Below are 6,724 nucleotides of genomic sequence, written 5' to 3' on the forward strand. Positions count from 1 at the left end.
GGCCGAGGTAAGTCCTCTATGTACACGGTTCTCATGTTGTTGCGGCTAGTGCTGGCTAGTCGGGACAGAGCGTCGGCCTCAGTGTTTTCTGACCTTGGGATTTGCCTGATGAAGTTGAATGGAAGTTGAGCAGGGCCTCTTTTACTTTCGCCAAGTATGCGATCATGGAGAGCTCGCGTGCTTCGTACTCACCCGTAACTTGGTTGACCACAAGCTGGGAATCGCTGCAGATGACCAAGTGCTTTGCTCTTACCTTTTGCGCTAGGTTCAACCCAGCTATCAGTGCTTCGTATTATGGCTCATTGTTGGATGCCGCGAACTCAAAGCGTAGTAAGTATTCCAATTTTGTGCCACCCGGGCTGCATAAGACTATTCCAGCCCCGCTGCATTGCTGGTTCGAGGAACCATCTACGTGAAGGATCCAGGGCTCCTCATCCCAGTTCGCGTGTCGCCTGACCAGGAGAGATGCCACACTGGCTGCCACTTCACGGGGTTTAGACTCTATTGGCTTGGGAGCTTCGGGTTCGCCCGAACTGGGGACCTCGGGCTCAACCTGTTGGGCTTTGAGGCTAAAAGTGCACTCGACGATAAAATCTGCCAAGACTTGAGCCTTAATTGCAGTCTGTGGTTTGTATTAGAGACCGTACTTACTGAGTTTAATGGCCCACTTCGTTAGCCGACCAGAGACCTCGGGTTTTAGCAAGACTTGTCGTAGTGGTTTGTCGGTTAAGACGACGATGGTGTAAGCTTGGAAGTACAGGCGGAGTTTTTGAGCCGAAATCACCAGTGCGTACGCTATCTTTTCTATCTACGGGTATCTCGTCTCTGCTCCCTGCAGAATTTTACTAACGTAATAGACGGGCCGCTAGACCCGATCTACTTCTTTACTAGTACCGAACTGACCACCTCGTCGCTCGCCGAGAGGTACAATTCTAAGACTTCGCCCTCCTCGGGTCTGGCTAAGGTTGGCTCAGTGGCGAGGTAGGTTTTTAGCTCGTCGAACGCGAGATGGCAATCTCAGGTCCATTCGAACCCTTTGCCTTTGATTGCCTTAAAGAAAGGCAGGCAGCGGTCTGCCAATTTTGACATGAAGCGGCTATGCGGCCGTTTAGCCTTTGAACTTCTTTTACTTTCCGAGGTGGTCTCATCTCAAGGATGGCCTTTATTTTGTCCGGGTTGGCCTCAATATCGCGCCGGTTGACAATGTACCCTAGAAATTTACCCGATGTGACACCGAAGACACATTTGTTTGGGTTTAGTCTCATTTTATACTGACGCAGAATTTGGAAGACAGAATCTAAGTCTTATTAATTCCTGCGAGAACTGTGTTTTGATGACCATGTCGTCTACATAACATTCTATTTTCGTGCCGATTAAGGACTGAAAAAGCTTATTTACAAGTCTTTGGATGGTCGCCCCAGCATTCTTTAGCCCAAAGGGCATAACCTTGTAACAGTACAGGCCGAACTCGATAATGAAGCTGGTTTTTTCTTCGTCGGACTGGTTCATCTTGATTTGGTTGTAGCCTGAGTACGCGTCCAGGAAGCTTAGCAGCTCATGTCCCGAGGTCGCGTCCACTAGGCGGTCAATTCGGGGCAAGGGGAAGCAGTCTTTTGGGCAAGCTCGGTTCAGGTCGGTGTAGTCGATGCACATGCGCCACATGCCATTCGCTTTTTTCACCAGCACTGAGTTGGCTACCCAGCTCGGGTAATGAACTTCCCTTATGAAGTCCGCTGCAAGGAGATTTTTGACTTCGTCGTTGACCGCCCTCCAACGCTGCAGGGCTAAGGCCGGGGTCAATACCGGTCATATTTGCCGCGGACTATGCAAAAATATCTAAATTTTGAAGTAAGAAACTCACCAGTTCAGTTCGCAAAGGCTCCTTGACGGAAGCACCGATCTGTAGTGTTCGCATCGGATATGTAGCCGAGGTCGGGATTGCGACTGTTTCCTCAGTGGGTGAAGCTCGTTCCTCGCCTTGCTTCGCAGGCCGCTCCAATTCGAGGTCATCGGCTGCCTTGGTTTTTCCCTTTAGGGCGAAAACATAGCATTTGTGGGACTCAAGTTGGTCGCCCCGCACTACCCCCACACCGAAGTCCGTTGGGAACTTCATTGCCAGATAATAGGTGGAGACCACTGCACGCAGAATATGCGTAATTGATCGCCCTATTATGGTGTTGTATGGGGAGGAGGTCGCGACCACCAGGAAATCGTGGTTGAGTCTTACCGCGCACAGCCATGTGCCGACTTCCACAGGTACTGTTATCTTCCCCAGGGGCCTGACTTCCTCTCCGCTGAAGCCCACCAGGGGAGTGTGCGCGGGTTTCAACTCGCTCTTCTGCAACTGTAATTGGTCGAACGCCGATTTGAATAGGATGTCCGCCGAACTGCCTGAGTCCACCAGTACGCGCTGGACTTCGAAGTCGTTGATCCTTAGCTTTATGACGAGCGTGTCGTCGTGGGGGTAGTGAACACCTCACGCGTCTTCGGCCTCTTGGGAGGGTTCTGCTCCTCTCGGGCTGCTTCGCGAACTGACGTCCGTGCTGCTGCCAAAGTGCATCCTACCACCACCAAACCACCCACTATCACGTGGATGGTTCCCCGGACTGGCCTCTCTTCTAGGGGAGGTCGATGCAAGGCTTCGGCCGGTCTGCTGCTCGACTCGGGGACATCCTTCCCGTGTTCCCCTTGCCGACCTGCTTTATTATTATTGTCATAATGTACAAAATTTCTCAAGTACCCGCAACGGGTGAGTCCCTCTATCTCGTCGCGGAGATTATTACATTGCTCAGTGCTATGACCGTGATCTTTATGAAAACTACAATATAGATTTTTGTTCCTTTCGTTTGGGTTGCTCTTCAGGCGAGGTGGCCACTTTATGTAGGGGGCGTCCTTGATCGTCATCAAGATCTTGATCCGCCTTGTGTTCAACGGCGTGTAATCCGTCTGAACTGCTAAGGGAGCTCGGGATGGCTGGCTTGGCTTCACCTCACGGTTCTGGCTTCTTCTGTCGCCAGGGTTGGAGGGCTCGCCTTCTCTTTTTCTTTTTTCAACCCCGCCTTCGGCTCTCTGGTTGATCTCTTCCTCTGTTCTCATAAACTTGTCTGCAAGCTTGAGGAAGTCGGCTACGGTTGCTGGCTGTCTGGCCACCATGTGCCATTTGAATTCTTTGTGTGTCACCCCTCTTTTGGCCGCGGCGAGCTATACCGCGGGGTCTAACCAAGGGATCTGCAAGCATGCTTCATTGAATCGCTTGACGTAGCTCCAGATGGGTTCTCCCTCTCTTTGGATTACCCCGAAGATACTTTCCTCGGTTCTGGGGCATCTCTTGCTGGTAACAAAGTGTGCGGTGAAGATCTGCATGAACTGAGCCCAGCTTCTTATTGACCCAGAAGCTAGGTTCCGGTACCAGGTGCGGACCACCCCTCTGAAGGTGGTGGTGAAGGCCATGCACATGCATGACTCGCTGGCCCTAGCGAGGTGCATTTGCGACTAGAATGCGTCGACGTGGTCGTTGGAGTCAAAGGACCCATCATACTTGTCCAGAGATGGAAGTTTGAAGTCTCTGGGCAAGGGGACTGCCAGAAGTTCTATTGAAAGGGGGGAAGGAACTGAGAGAATTGGGACGGTTTTTACCTCGCCCGAGCTCGTCTCTTCTTTGCCTTTGAGCTCGGGTAGGACATGGGTAGTAGTTCGGCGACTTCGTCGGTGCCTTCTTTGAGTGGGCCTGGTGCTGGCACTGCTGGCCTCCATGTTGCCGAGCTCGATGGGCCCAGGCTGCTAGCCTGCTGCTAGGGCGCTGAACCGGTTTTCCGTGAGTGGGAACTCAGGCCTGGAGCGCCGAGGTGACTTTGTGGGCGAAGTTCTTGACCCACCCGCGAGCTGCGAGGCGGGGGTGATCTTTCTTTGCTTTCGGCCTGGGGATGAGGCCTGGCTAGGGTGGTTTTGGGGTTGGGAAGCTTCTCCTTGGTAAGGTCGTCCACCTTGAGGGGAGACCTTGATCGGTTTCGAAACAGGGTGTCGGGGGGGGAGCAGTGACTGGTTTAAGGGTAGCTGGGGGAACTGTTGTTGATAATGGTGTTGGGAGAGGTGGTGCAGTACCTGGTGTTGCTAGAGTTGGTGATGTTGGAATTGCTGCATTTGGGCCTGCATTGCCCGCATGCATTGCATTAGATCATCCAGTTGGTTCTGGCGGGTTGCCAGTGAGGCAGCAGTTGGTTCCGTGAAATTCGTTTCAATGGGGAGTGAAAGAGGGATGTTCAGTGAAGGAGGGTTTAGGAGCGCCACTGCTTGTGGCACATTCAAACTGGGGATCCCATCCACTGAAAGAGGGATGGTGAACTGCCCAATGCACACCGCTGGAACATGGAGTTGCTCTCCGGTAGTGGCTATTTCTGTTCCACGTCCGGCGCTGTTGGAGGAGGCCATGGGTGTTAGAGTTTTTGAAAGAAGGGTAGGTAAGAAAGATTTAGAGGGAGGCTTTTAGAAGCATTCCCACAGGCGGCGCCAATTGATGGAGCGCAATCCGGTCGGTCTTAGCTGTCAACGGTTTCGCCTCTGAGCTGGAGCGATAGGGAGCCTAAAACGGGAAAGATGAGGGAACTCCGGGGGGAACCCGGTGAGATAATTCCAAAGCTCAAGTTAGTAATCTCTCAAAGGCAAAGCATAGACCAGATGGCGCAAAGTTCACATACCTTGTTGTTGAGGGTAGGGGGCCTTTTATAATCACTTCGCGCACTCGCTTCGAAGCCCTTGTCAGGTCGGGTATGATTACCCTTGCATCTGTCAATTCGGGTGTCGTTCTTTTTGCTGGGACAAAACCGTCATTGCCTTTTGTCGGAACCGTCTCTCTAACTGGAGATGGCGGTGTCAGGAGGCGGTGGCAGGTGGCCGTTTGGAGTGCGACCGTCAAGCGTTAGATCCCAAGTCAGTCAGGTGCGCCGTCCTTGGGTACGAACTTCCTTGGTGTCAGGCATAGTACGGTTTATTTGGTTTTGGTGCCCTGAGGGCGATGTGGTGGAGTGGTGAGCGAGGCGAAGTCTTGAGTTCGGAGGTACGTCCTGCATTGCCAAGGTAAGCCAGTTCGGCGATGTGTGTCCCGAACTGCTACAAGGTAGGCCAATTCGGTGAGGTATGTCCCGAACTGCTTCAAGGCAGGCCAGTCGGTGAGGTGTGTCCCGAACTGCTTCAAGGCAGGCCAGTTCGGCGAGGTGTGTCCCAAACTGCTTCAAGGCAGGCCAGTTTGGGTTACTGTGGCTTGGGGCCGAAGGAAGAGTTCGGGCTCCTAGTAGGGAGTTCGAACCGCTGGTTGTGTCTCCTTAATACTCGCATCTTAGACGTATTTTTGTACCAAGCTGTTACCTTTGCCACATATCGCATAACTGCGAGGTCAGGCCAAATCTTCCATCATCACTATCCATTGGGTTCGTTGGAGTAGATTGTGAATCATGTGCAACCTACTTTAGCGAGAGAAGGCATGGGTGCTGAGACATTCACATTGAATATTACGAGGGTTAATGAGTCGGTTGCGATTGATACGGGGATCGTTCAGTTGTCGGTAACCCAGATAGTTTTTTTCTCAAAACCCAGTTTCCATCTTTGTAGTTTCGAAGGTTTTATTGCTGAGAGCGATTTTTGGGAAGTAAGCCCTTGGGGCGACGAGGAGTGGAAATGAAGGGGTGGGAGCTGCACCTCCAAAAATTTCATTTTCGCCAGAGAATTCACCTTCTCTGGAGATCCCACTAACCCATCTCTCCTCCCCTCCAGGTTTCCGCGAGGAGATCCGATCAGGTGCAACCGTTACTAGTGGTATGAGATTTTTTTTTTCAAAATTTCTTTTCGTTTTTCTATTTTACTTTTTTAATTTCGTTCTGACTTTGATGTTTTTTTTAATATTTTTAATTTTGCGGTACGCATTCCTTTACTTTTAGGCTTTGGTCTTGCCCGCTCGCAAGACGAGCTTGCAAGCCTCTCACCCTCGGCAAGCCACACGGGAGACAACGCGAAGAAAGCCTGACCAAGGCCACTACCATTGATGAACGACTGCATCATCGACACAAGGAAGAACCACCAGGTGTCCGTAACCTCATGGTCATAGTACGGGGGGTCTTTGTCATAAAATAAAGTACAAGGGGGTATTTATATATTAGCCTTTTTTTGTGGAAATTCTTCGAGTAAAGAATCAAAGAGACCAAACCTGTTTACAGACTGGGCCGGGATGGGCTCAGGTCGAACTTTGCCTCTATATTAATAAAACACATTGCATGAGCCCGAGCCCAGCCCTCACATTAGGAGTGCAATTTGGGCGGGTTAGGGTTGAGATTTTATCAAAGTTTCAATGGGTCTAAACCCAAAATAGTTTAAAATGTTAGCTGGGGCCAATCTGAGTTTAGCCCCTACTCATATAAAGCCTGAAGTCTAACCTGAAAATTGTACAATAAAATTTTTCTTTTTTCTGCTCAATAGAAAATTTGATTTATTTATATTAAAAAACTCACAACCCAAAAAATATAGAAAGATTTCGCTATGAGAAAAGAGAAGAGCAACAAAGAAAAGCTATCCTATAATCTTGTCTAAGCCCAACAAAAAATGGGCTGGGCCGGACCAGCCCATGGGGACTTGAAATTTTTAGCCGTATTGCTGTTTTAACAGAAGATTTCCGACTATCTATGCTAACCGCCACATTTTATAGTGGTGAAATTGATGAGAAGTATTTGGTTAATTA

The 6,724-nt window shown here is 50.4% G+C and overlaps 1 long non-coding RNA gene across 1 annotated transcript; it reads left to right on the forward strand.

Annotated features, from left to right (window-relative positions):
• The first annotated feature begins 5,602 nt into the window (after positions 1–5,602).
• Positions 5,603–6,331, forward strand: LOC148874956 (uncharacterized). Its single transcript, XR_016105352.1, has 2 exons — positions 5,603–5,808; positions 5,931–6,331. It is a non-coding gene; the product is annotated as an uncharacterized LOC148874956 (long non-coding RNA).
• Positions 6,332–6,724: the final 393 nt, after the last annotated feature.

The sequence above is a fragment of the Nelumbo lutea genome, chromosome 1, assembly GCF_056320005.1.
Source record: "Nelumbo lutea isolate HS-2025 chromosome 1, American lotus-T2T, whole genome shotgun sequence".
NCBI lineage: Eukaryota > Viridiplantae > Streptophyta > Magnoliopsida > Proteales > Nelumbonaceae > Nelumbo > Nelumbo lutea.